General features: G+C 40.5%; 1 protein-coding gene across 2 annotated transcripts in view; it reads left to right on the forward strand.

The window, feature by feature from the left end:
- Positions 1–2105: 2105 nt before the first annotated feature.
- itgb1a (integrin, beta 1a) overlaps positions 2106–13019 on the forward strand; it is a 36806-nt gene continuing 25892 nt past the window's right edge. The window contains exon 1 of one of the 2 annotated variants that reach the window (XM_050057010.1): positions 2106–2484. The gene's annotated coding sequence lies outside the window, so the exon portion shown is untranslated. The remainder of the gene's footprint in view (positions 2485–13019) is intronic. The other variant, XM_050057011.1, reaches the window with a different exon arrangement.

A 13019-nucleotide genomic window follows, 5' to 3' on the forward strand; every position in this document is an offset into this window, starting at 1 on the left:
TAATGTTAACTGTCTGAACACTTTGATGGAGTGCTTCACTGACTTGCAATTTTCTGTAGCTAAACTCAGACAAGACAGAAGTAATTATCTTTGGCCCTGATCACTTAGCAAGGAAATTACAACCCTTTATTGGTCCTCTGGCGACCAATATAAAATCTAAAGTGAGAAACTCAGGCATCACTTTTTCAGATGAACCACATGTCAATAATCTCATTAAATTCTGCTACTTCCACCTGAGAGATATTATCATAACCAAATCAGCTTTGTCTTTTTCTGACCTAGAAAAGCTTATTCATGCTTTATATTCTCGCACCTCGACTACACTGTTTACATGCCTCAGTAAATCTTCAGTAGCTCGGCTTCAACCAGTGCAGAACGCTGCAGCTTGTATTTTAACTGGGACAAATCATAGGTCTCATATCAACCCAGTTCTCGCCTCCCTCCACTGGTTGCCAGTTAACTTCAGAAGTGATTTTGAGATTCTTTTAATAACTTTAATAAGCTCAAGGTTTAGCACCAAGTTATACTGCGGAGCTTCTGACTACCTATGCTCGATGACAAGACTTGTCTGCTTCTTCTTTTCAATTCAATTCAATAAGCTTTATCGGTATTTCATTATGTGTTGCCAAAGCACTATTACAATTCAGGAAATTCAGAAACTATTAACAACAATATATTAATACAAAATACATGGACCTAAATTTTAAAGAAGAAAAAAAAAATTAAGGAGGAATAAATGGAGGAATAAGGAATAAATAAAATTAAAAGGCAGAGTGTGATCTGATGAACTATATGTTGTTATTGTCGTGTTGGTTGTCTCTTTCTTTCAGTATATTTATAGACAACCAACACTACTTAGGCTAATACACCTCAGGAGGCATTATTTAATAAGTACTGTCAGCACTGAAGTGATTTACACAAACTGTTACTCTCAGGGTCGGACTGGATTTTCTTGTAATACTTTTGTGGTAATTTCTAAAGAAACGTCACACCATCGTGAGGAAAAAAAACTGTAAGAGATGCTTAAATGGGATAACTTTTATATAACATAGATGTCGCATGACAGCACAGTGTACTTTGCTTTTTAACTCAGGGTTTTAACTTAGTTCTTTGTTTCTGCTTATGTTTATTGATTTAGTTTGTCTTAAAATCTAACTTTAATCTCTATTTTTATTATTGTTTTGGGTAAAAGGAGACTGGCATCTAAGAATTTCATGGTATGGTGTGAACCACTGTGTTTTTACTGTGCATATAAACTTCTTGAATTTTGAATTTGAATCATTAAGATAAATGGCAGCAGAATTGCATTAATGTTGTTTCTGTTTATATAAATGTGCAGTGCATTGATGATGATGATGATGATGATGATGATGATGACAAACACCATTTTGATGAAGTTACAGATTGATGTATTATTACAGAGACATGTTGCCAGCATCTGTATAAATAGGCAGCTCTGTGAGTGGGCGTGTCCTCTTGCAGTGACGTCAGTAGAAGGGTAAGCTTTAAAGCGGCAGAAATAAAACAGGAAATGGTTTGTAGCTGCCTTCAAAATAAAACCACTTGAAATTTTATACATTTCTAAACATTTGACAGTAGCTATAAATGATTATGCAGTGTGTGTGTTTGCATGAATTATCACCAATTTCCAGTTAATCCATTTTATGTGTTCGCCTATAGGTTGTAAGCCTTCTTTGAGTGTTTGTTCTCATTTGATTGTTTTCACAGTATGCTATATTTTCAGTCTTTATCAATATATTTATTGTAGGTGTTTATGTGTAAGCTAACAGTATCAATGTAACAGATTTTTCGGTGTTTGCTGTGAGTGTTTGCATTTTAATCGCCGTGTGTCCTCAAGTGGCAGGTAAGTAAATACTGTATTTATATCACAGTCTGCAGTAATTATGCTTTAAATAAACCTTAGTTATGTATAGTAAAATAGGCATAATTTTTTTATGTTCCTAAGTGTGAACAGACTAATAAAATGAAATATAGAGTGAGTTTTTAAATGCTTCATGTAGTTGGCGTCCGAGTTTTATTTTGAAGGTCACAACCGGAAGTGGTGCGTGTTCCGTTGTCTCTTGGCAGCAGTGATGTTCAGGCAGGAGGAGCGGAGCTCTGCGGGTTCGCCTCTCCGCTTTCCCCTGAATTAGACCGAGGAGAAGAGGTTCACAGAGACGCTGCTGGGATTTTGTTTCCTTCTCCAGCCACCATACTGTTCCCACATTTGGTTTTAATATTAACTGTGTACATTTTCTCTGTGGAGGGAAGTTGAGGAGGGAATGAGCAGCAGGGGAAATCTGCCGTGACTTTAGTCGGAGGAGAAAGTGGCCCCCGGTGCCAACAGGGCAGATAGTTGCTGCTGCTGCTGCTGTCTGTCTGTCTGTGCTGCAGTGTGGAGGATCATCACTGGGAGCTGCTGAGGAGGAAAAGCTCGCTCACTTCTTCTGTATGTCGCCTCGGAAATAAAACCACAGCGCCAAGGTAAATAAGATTCACTTTATTTTATATCTCTGTAGAGGTCTGTGTCATGGACAGTAACTTTACACTGATGCAGAGGTACTTCAGGGTACTTGTTATCACTTGTAGCAACATTTAAATGTGCCTGTATGGCACTCAAAAATGAATGTGTGGTGTATATGTTAAGATATCACTTGGTATAATTGTGCAGCATAGATGAACAATAACATCGGTACATCATCGGTATCGGCCGATATCGGCATTTAAATGACCTATTAGAATCGGCCAACATGTTTTTTCTTATGGTGCACAATATTACATACATTGGAAAGTATTTAATGTCTCCATCTGCTGGTGGGCCAGCACGATAAGAGTATGCATGTATAGTATGATGCTAATTTACTACAGAAGAGACTTGGCGATCACTAAAATTATGTAGAGGAAAATATATCGATATCGGTTGTGGTTATTGGTCAAATGAGTTGTTCCATATGAGCGTATGGGATATCAGCAAAAAAATCCAATATCGTGCATCCCTAATAGCATGCAAGCTTCAAAACGGGCTAGCTTAAATAATGTTTTTCAAAAGTTGTTGAAGTGATGCAATGGTGCGGGACTTTCACGGTACGATAACGTTCTCAGAAAATATTGCGGTATCACGACATTACAAAGGCTTTGGGTTCACTTCATTTTGTCTAAAATTACGTAAAAGTGGATATGTCAGTATCAGTTATCAGTCAAATAAGTTGTTACATTTCGGCAAAAAATCCAGTATCACGCATCGAGCATTCAAGCTTCAAAATGTGGTAGCTTAAATTATGTTCTTTAAAGTACTTGTTATTGTCGGGTTGGAACAGTGTGCGACTTTCACGTAGGATAACTGTCTTAGAAAATATCGTGGTATTACAGTATTACAAAATTATTATCAGATACATTGACCCTTAAAGGAACAAAAACATTTTTTTCATTTCCAGCAAACGTTTTATTACTTTAATCGACACGTGCAGCCATTTTAAGTCACTAGTTGAAAATAACTAAAATAAAGCTGAGGTCAGTACCATAGAAAAGAGGGGTGGGAATCACCAGAGGATCGTTGAAACAATATTATCATGATACTTTACACGATACAATATTATTGTGAATTTAAATACGTTGCAATAAGCTGAGTATCGCGGTAAAACATTGTGATACATTGCGATTTATTACCTTTTTTTATTTTTCATTTTGCAGCAAAATGTATTTAGAGGACTGAAAAGGCAATTGATTATATCATTCTAGTAGGCTACCTGAAGTTTAATTTGTAATATTAATATTTATATAATTAAAAAATCAATACTTGGCACTGTGTGACGATACGATATTGCTTATTTGTTCGCCCTCCCCTAATAGCAAAGCAAATCTACATAGTATGGTAACTGTCAATGTTCACACCATGGTGTACCGTGAAAGCAGTACACTGCTGTAACCAGATTTGTAGCTTATGATGGTTTAATAAAGGGGATGATGATGTGTCCGTGTGTGTGGTTTGAGGGCAGTGTGCTCTCTTAAAATTCATTAACTAATCTGCTTTAATATTGCGAGCTACACAACATTATTCACCCATTCATCTTTCCTGTATTAGAACAACAGGCTGTTGTTGCACCTCTCCTTGTTTAATGCAGACGGTCATATGAAAGAGCTTCAACAAGCGATCTCACATGATCTGTTTAAATTACTCAGGGATCACTTGACCTGAGATGCTGACAGGCCAGAGGGAGAGATGCCTCAGAAGTTTAAATCAGCTGTGAGTCAGTGAGGTCCCAAAGAGACAGAGTGAAGTAAATCCTGAAGCCTTGTGTAGCAAACCTGAAGCAGAGGTATGAATATAATGAGGAGGACGCACAACAAAGACATCAACATACATAAAGAGCTTGCTGCTTGTTATTGCTCTGTGCAGTGCATGATCGACGGGCTGCACATCACACACTGATTGGATCAAGCAGAGTTCCCCCCGTTTCATCTGAAGGAGAGGAGGCTGACCGCGCTGACTCCACAGTGAAGCTGGAGAGCCTCGGCATCAGTTTAATCAGGGAAATGGACACAGGAAGGGAGGCAAGGGCGGAGTGAAAGAGAGGATGTCAGGAGATATGGAAGTTGAAGGGGGTGGAGGCAGGGCCGTTAAAGAGGAGGATGGGGAGGAAGGCTAATTGAGGAGGAGGGTAAATGTAGGACAGTGGGGGAGCTGATAGACGGTAGCAGAGCCAGTAGCCACCAGCTGAATCGATGTGACCTCGGGCCCCCGGGGAACAGCTGCTGCCGGCTCCCACCTGATTTACGAGGTCACTTAGTGCACACACAGGGCCACACCCAGGCCTGTCTCCTGCACATGTGACGTTTCACGTGTGTGTTTGTTGTTTTTTCGGCCAGTGAATGACGTCCACCTTATGTGTGAACTTGTCCCCTCGAGACGGAAGTGATAAATATGCACTTTGTGATTTTCTGTGTGTGTGTGTGTGTGTGTTGCTGTGTTCCTGAGGGACAGGAGTGATGAATGTGTGTGATCGCCCTCTGTGACACATGCTTTGTGCCGGAGGGGGAGATCTAGGCTCACAGGCATGAAGCGGTGCAAATAATCGCCTGCTACAGCCATTTACCTCCACTGCATGCACACCCATGCACGCACGCACACTTACCCCGCAGGTTTGAAAGCGGGGCTACAACTGTTGATCCCAGCAGAGCAGTTATCTGTGATTTGTTAGGCTCTGAATCACATGTTGTACCCGCAGCACAAACCTCTGCAGTCTTTCCTACAGTCTCAAACCAGTTAGATTAAAACTAACTATTACAGAAATTTAAGACTCTAAGCTTAACACAATAATTCCCCTTGCTGCATTTCTTCCATCTTATTCTTCTGGAAATTGGCACAGATTCGTCTATTTTTGCAGCTAGATTGTGGGGTAGGCCTTTCTTGGTTTTGGTTTGTGACCTCCAGAGCCAAAACCTTTGCCTTTGCTCCCGTCTCTCCACTCCTCCTCTCCACGTTGGGCTCAAATACACTTCTGGGCCTTTTTTTTTGGAGGGGCTCATGCTTCTAAAAACAGCCTGTGAAACACTGGTGAGGAATGGCACGGTTAAGGCTGACCTCTGCTTGCCAAGGTCCGCTGAGAAAACGAGGCTAAACATGTTATGTCGGTTGTAAATAGTAGCAGACTTCTGCGGCCTGCGAGCTCCGTCATACTGTGTTTATTATTGTGACAGTGTGAAGGTTTAACTGCGAGGGCCTCTGAGTCGGGGAAAAAAAAGTTTTATGTGCCTTTCATTCACAGAACGACTCAGTTCAAGGATATAAAAGAGTTTGTGTTTAGAAATGTGGCTTTCTTCACTAACATGAACGCTGGCTTGTCTCTCAGTAACAGAAATGGTCACTGAGGCTTGGTAGCAAAACAATTACACACAGAGTATCGAATACTGTTGTTTTTTATGTGTTTTGGGACCTTTTTGCCTTTAGTAGATAGGAGAGAGGTGACAGGAAATGAACGGAGAGGGATGTGAGACAACACATAACAAAAGCCTTGTTTTACACCAAACACTTTTGGTATTGTACCTTTGGAACCAAAAAGGACCCTTCAGACATGGTACCTAGACCCCAGTTGATGCAGCTGGTGAGCGGTGCTTAAGTTGACTATTTTCAACATGGCAGCCGGATCACAAATTTTCCCATTTTACAGCTAAACAGTGCACTAAAATGTGTTTTTAAAACATTCGAGGGGAGGATTATGCAATGCAGCTACATGAGACACTCTTCCGCTGTAATTGGTTGTTTTTGGATTGCCGTGGTTGATTTTAGCAAATGCCATCAGAAGCAGTAGGAAGAGGAAGAGGACGGGAAACAAACTTCTATCAGAATATAATGACAGTTTCAGCAAATATGACACAAAGTTATTTCATTAGAGTTACCAACTGTAGCTTTACCTTTAAATATAAAAGTTATAGAGTGAGCAGAGTGAGTCCAAAGTCTCAGATAGAAATTATTTAGGGCTGTAACCAAAGATTATTTTAATTTTTGTGTTTCAGAGTAATCGTTGGTTTATAAAATGTAAAAAAAACAACAACAACAACAAAAAATTTAAATATTGATTATGATTTCCTAGAGCCCACAATAACATGTCTGGTCAACAGTACAAAAACTATGAATAACTAAATAAAATAAAATTAAATATGACAGATGGGAATCACCAGAGGCTATTATCACAGTACATAAGTCACGATTAGGGTTTGGACTCGTTAGGATTTTAACGATTCCGATTCCTTACCGATTCCTACATTATATTCATTATACTTGCTATACTTAAACAAGTATATAATAAACACAAATGCAATCATACAAATAGAAAAACTTTATTCTAACTGTTGCACAGTACAATTAGATGAAAATACACATTTGTGTGTGGTGTGTATTTCAGATTTAGAGCTTGTATCATCTCCCTGAGAATATATAACAACAAAAAGTGATTCTCTGATTTCTACAGTAACACTATTACCTCAAATTAACCACAGCAATGTAATAAAAAAATACTTATATGCATTCATGCTTGGGCACTGTTATTTACGTGACAACACCTGAACAGAACACACACACACATTGGCTGTTTGTTTCTACATCTCCCCTCGCTGGAAGCCTCGGACCTCCCGCCGCCCGCCTCCGCCTTGATTAAACGCTAAAAATTAAATAAAAGAGGGAGACAGGTTTTTCCTATTTTATCTTATTTTGTTATATTTCTCCCTCTCCCCTCGCTGGAAGTGTCGGACCTCCCGCCGTCCGCTCCCGCCGCCTGCTCCCGTCTCAAACACGGAGGTCTCCCTCTCCGCAGAGCACCCATGGCGCACGCCCGGCCTGTCAAATAGCCTGTAACCATAACAACTGTGTGACACAAACTCAGTGCTTTGGTCATTAAATAATGTCGGGCTCGGTCGGGTTCGGACAGAAATATGCAGCCCGTGCCGCACTCTAATGGAAATGCACGTGACGTTTTTTGTTTTTTTTAACAATCTAGGAACCGTTTGCAGGAACCGTTACTCCAAATGTGATGGAACCGGTTCCAGAACCAGAACTTTGGACTCGGTTCTGAAAAAGAACCGGATCCGGATCCCAACCCTAGTCACGATACAATATTATTGCGATTTAAAACCTGTTGCCATATGCTGAGTATTGCGAAAAAATATATTGCAATTTATTAAATTTTTTCAACAGCAATTTTTTTCCCCCAAAGTAAAACTTTGTCAACATTTGTTTTATCTAAAAAGATAAAGATTTCAGTCTGTTCACTTCAGCCTTTTTTGTTGCAGCAAAATGTATCAAGTGGACTGAAAAAGCAATTGATTTTAATTGTTCTGGTAGGTTAACAAAAGTGTAATTTGTATTTGTAATATTTCTAATTAATTTAATTGAAAAAATAGATACTTGGCGTTCATGTAACAATACAATATTACCACACATATAGCGTACAAATATTGTGATACTATGCGATTTTTCCATCCCTAATAGATATATCAATCATCTTTTTCTGTTCTAATGTTTATATTATTATAACAGCATTGGCATTGAAAATAAAAAAGGAGACGAAAAAGATGTCCGCCCCTACTGAATTTAATATTTGATATGTGTCATGTAGAATTTTCTGTAAACATGTCCTGAAATGTGATGGACACCAATGACAGCATTGCCAGTGAGTTTATTTACCTGATTTTTAATAGTTTATCTTTTAATTTACGAATTCTACTATCATATATATTATATTCTAACATTTAGAAGTATTTTTAAGCAATGAAAATAAAAAGAAAAGATCCTGTTTAATAATTTGACATCAGAATTTGTCTCCATACCTTTGATCGTTAACTGATCACTTCCCATGTGCCTCCCCTCAGCGCCCTACATACATGAACACATAGAACCAATACAATGCACACACTGTTTTCTGTGTGTGTGTGTGTGTGTGTGTGTGTGTGTGAATGTGGTCTGTCAGACGCTGACGTCTCAGGGGTGTTAAGTGAGTCACCAGCGGCCCACCAGTTCAGAGACAGAAACACAGTATAGCACTGTGGCCTCATGGATGGGCTTCGTTAAAGCCACTCATTACACTTGGAAATCCCTCTATTTATATCTGATGCAGCTCGATTAAAGGAGCTGATTGTTCCTGACTGAACCCGCACTGTATTTTTGGGGTGACGTCATTCCCACAACACACTGTTGAGCATAATAAGTTGACCAACTGAATGAATAGATACAAACCAACAGTGCACATATCTTTAGTTCAGTAGACATTATGCGTAAAAGAATCAACTGTTCCCATGCGCTAAATCAGTGGATGTCAGGAAGCGGTACCAGAACAACATGATATCTAATTCACTTATTTATATTCAGCACCAGCTGTATAGTTCAGGGACATCAAGCTTGACGAAGACTCTCTATAGTAAGTCTGTCGTTCTGAGGAAGTGATACCGCAGAGCTCAAACACAGTTTTAGAACACGACGTTCAGTCAGTGACCCCAAAGAACGTCTTGAGAATTAAACATGACATATGTTCCTCTCCTGTTCCCGAGAGGAAATGCATGTATGCAACTGTTTCAGCTGCACAGTTTTCACTCTCCCATGGCAGCGGAAACGGAGGCCCTCTGGTTCAAGTGTCAAGTCTCTGGCCTAATGTGAGACAGCTGAGTGTCATTAATGTGCCAGTTTGCAAGCGTTCGAGCCTTTAGCAGAAAGACAACGGAGGTGTCCACAGCTGGGCCGCTGCCGGGTTCAAATCGGATTAAGACGGAGCTTTGACAGCCTGGGACATACTGCAGCCATTTCCACAGTCTTTATGACTTGCTGGCTTCTGTTGGACAGCTTGTGTGCTGTAGTTTGCACTCGGTGACGCTGTTCTCATAAAAGGATGTGGCTGGTTTTGCCTGACGTTTCCTCCAGCGCCACCGTTAAGCTCACATTTGTGGCTTGGAGTGAAATGTCTCGACAACTGTTGCATGGATGGAAATTTGGGGCACACATTTATTCCTTCTTTGGGATGAACTGTAATAACTTAGTGATCCTTTAACTTTTCATCTAGCTTTGTAATCACGTAAAATAATTTGATTTATGACCAAAGACCTGCAAAACTAGCATGACATAACACTCCCATGAGGTTAAGGTGTACTTTGTGTGTTGTGCTAATGAGCAAGTGTTAGCATGCTAACACTTTAAGTTAAAATTGTGAGTAGGTAATCATTATACCCTCTAAAACAGGGGTGTCAAACTCATTTTAGTTCATGGGCCACACACAGCTCAACTTGATCTCACATGGGCCGGACCAATAAAACCATCTCACAATAACTTATCATCGTATCATCAGCTCCAAAATGTGCTGTAAAGCTTAGTTGATTTAAAACGCACATTAAACACACATTAAACATGGCTTAATAGAGATAATTTCAAACACAAGTACACAAATCAGCTTCACTATAACTCGCAGCATTCACAGACAAACACTTGTCTTTATCTGGACACATTTTCCCCACAAATACAACATGCTAACGTTATTAGCACAAGTCTATGGCATTTTACATTGTATAAATTAGCCTAGCAGCTAGCTGACTTTTCCTCTACTCATATGAAACCAGGGACAACAGCAACATTTAACAAAGGTAATGGTACAAAATTTGGCTCCATTACAACTCACGAGGTTCACTGACAAAACAACCGTCTTATACGAAACATGTTTTCAAAACAAATATAACATGCTAACGTTATTAGCACAAGCCTATGGTGTTTTACATTGTATAAATTAGCCTTGCGACAAGCCAAGATTTCCTCTGCTCATATGAAGCCAGGATAAATCACACACAAGACTTAAAATGCTATTTTAGTGGAGGCTTTATTGTCTTCACAATTTATTGTTTCTTGTCTGTGAAATTAAAGCAAATAAAAGCTTCGTTTCCACTGAGGGAAATGGTTTCAGCTTACAGAAGCAGACAGGAGGTCTGCATCGCTGTGGCATGTAGTTACATTTCTGTCCTTCCTACGGCGTAGGTTTTACATTGACACAGAGCCTAGGCCGCAGGAACAGCGTCGATTTAATGCATAAGTGTAAATCCCGCATTATTCTTGTCATCTAGTGGGACAGATTGGACCTTGTAGTGGACCAGTTCTGGGCTACGGGCCTTATGTTTGACATCCCTGCTCTAAACATTGGCGTGTTAGCATGCTGGCATTAGCATGACAGTCAGGATGTGTTCAGACAAATAAATGAAGTGAATATCCTGAGCTGTTTTTATTCACCCTCAAATTGTCAGTGTAGTGTACCAGCTGTACAGTAGCAGCAGCTCTTCTTTAGCAGACTGACTGTTGGGACCATTATCTGTGGAGAAATGGTCTTCCTCCTTGTCTCCGTCCCCACACACAGTTGAATAATCACCTCACTGCTGTAAATATTTGCCTGAGACTGCAGACTGCTCTCATGTATCTAAATTATCCCTCTCAGTGTCTCAGCAGTGCAGGTGCTGCGCTGATTTCTGTAGATCATCCCAGAGAATTAACATCGGCGACAGCTGTTTATTAATGTCCAGTGTGTATCTTTGGCTGTGTCACTCGCATTTTATCAAGCACTTTCCAAGCTTGTTTAGCTTTTCCCAAAGCTTAGATTACAGTGATGGTCTGGTTTAGGTTTGGGAATCAGACACGCTTGATTCACAAAGACAATATGCTGCCGTTTTGGCAGCTTGCAGTATTTTCAGCGCCCTGTAACGAGTCAGTCTGGTCCTCTCCCCCTCTCCCTCTCTGTGTCTCTCTTCCTTTCTCTATTGAATGCCAAATATGTCATCTTTATGTCTGTAAGAGGGAGATGTGGCTGGATTCCAGGCACCACGATACAGGCTTCCTGTGTGATCCCCTTGAGCTTCCTGTGTTTCAGGAAAGGAAGGGCAGAGTCAGCAAAGACAGGGAGTTTGGGGGAAGCTTACTGTACAGCAGATCTAAGCTTCACATGTCACAGCCAGGCAACCCCACAAGATCCCTTAAACAAGCCTAAATTTCAGCTTGGGGGTTGGTGTTGAGAACTGGATGCTCCGTCCTTCTCTAGATCAGAGGATAAAAAATAAAAATCTGTTTAACCATAAATGGTTAAACAGATGGCTCCCTAAAAATGTCATATTTTACAGATGCTTGAGCAAAGCTTGTCTACTTTCAAGTGTACTTTACAATGCAACAGTGAATCAGCATTTCAGCTTTTTAATTTTCTGGAACACACAGACATTTTGCCTTTTCCATTAACACAAGGTTAGTTGTGGGTTTTTGTGTCTCGATGGGGGTTGAGGCAGATTTGTTTTTGTGTCTGCTGTGATTTTGTCAACCTTTTGGAGTGATTGCAGAGGCCAGGTGGAGAGGAGTCCGAAATAACTTGTTCGCACTGCACAGCTATTTTCAACACAGAGATGCAGCCTTGAATAGTGATATGGACTTGGCCCTCGTCCAGAGGTTGTGGTTTCGCCGCAATTGTTCCGGCTGAACTGCCTTGGGAGGACATGTTGTGATGAGATTTGAATTGTGAACCCTGTTCAATATGAATGTATTTAAGGCACTGAAAAGAAACCAGAACTGCTTAAGTGTTATTGATTTTCAGACTGGAAAAGTCAGAAAGTCCTTGCAAGGCAGAAGCCTCCCCCCTTCACCTCAAGAGGTGTATCTTTAGCCTCCTTCATACAAGGGGAATGTTGGGCAGGCTAAGAGCCAATCTATGTGGCTAAGAGTTTTGTGTGGAAAGTAAAGCATAACTTTCAAAACCAGCAACAAGCTGTCTGCAGAGCTACTCATAACGCTGACATCTAGGCTGCAGCTACCACCCCCATTATTCTGTTGAACTATTAGAGTGGATCATTGAGTGTCCCGGGGCTGAACCATCATGAAAACTGGTTTTCATACACTTTTCATCGTGTATATCTTGAATAAAAAAAACACATAGACCACTTGTATTATCATATCAATGACTTTGTGTAGCCACACCCTGTAATACAATGACATTTCACCATTTTAAGTCATTAAAGCAAGACCGTTACCTTTGAAAGGAGATCACATAAGCCATAAAACACACTCATGGGATTGCTGCTGCAACCTTAAAGGGAGATTCTGCTGTATTCCTACAAATGTGGCTCCATGACTCGTGCTAACTTTGCACCCGCTAGCTCTGTTCAGGGAAACAACAACAACATATATCGGACCAAGCTGCGTGAGCCTCCCACAGCTTTCCAAATAAACATGATTTTTACACGAAGCACTTCAAACACTTTCCGAGTCTGACCGAAAGTAAACACAGACAGTAGCCACCTGAAACGGCCATCATGGCTAACTGCATGGCGATCAACATCTGGGGCAGCTTACCAGCTGACCATATCACTGTGCATATTCATCCCTGCACGTTCGTGTCAGGCCGGCTTTAACTGCAGTTGTACTGTCTTCTCATGCAACTCAAAAAAGCTCGATGCAATGGCGTAATACCTGCCTATCTAACTCAGAGAGCTAATGTGACTCACTGTTTGTGGTTAGCTCGTGT

This window comes from Epinephelus moara, chromosome 11 (assembly GCF_006386435.1).
Source record: "Epinephelus moara isolate mb chromosome 11, YSFRI_EMoa_1.0, whole genome shotgun sequence".
NCBI lineage: Eukaryota > Metazoa > Chordata > Actinopteri > Perciformes > Serranidae > Epinephelus > Epinephelus moara.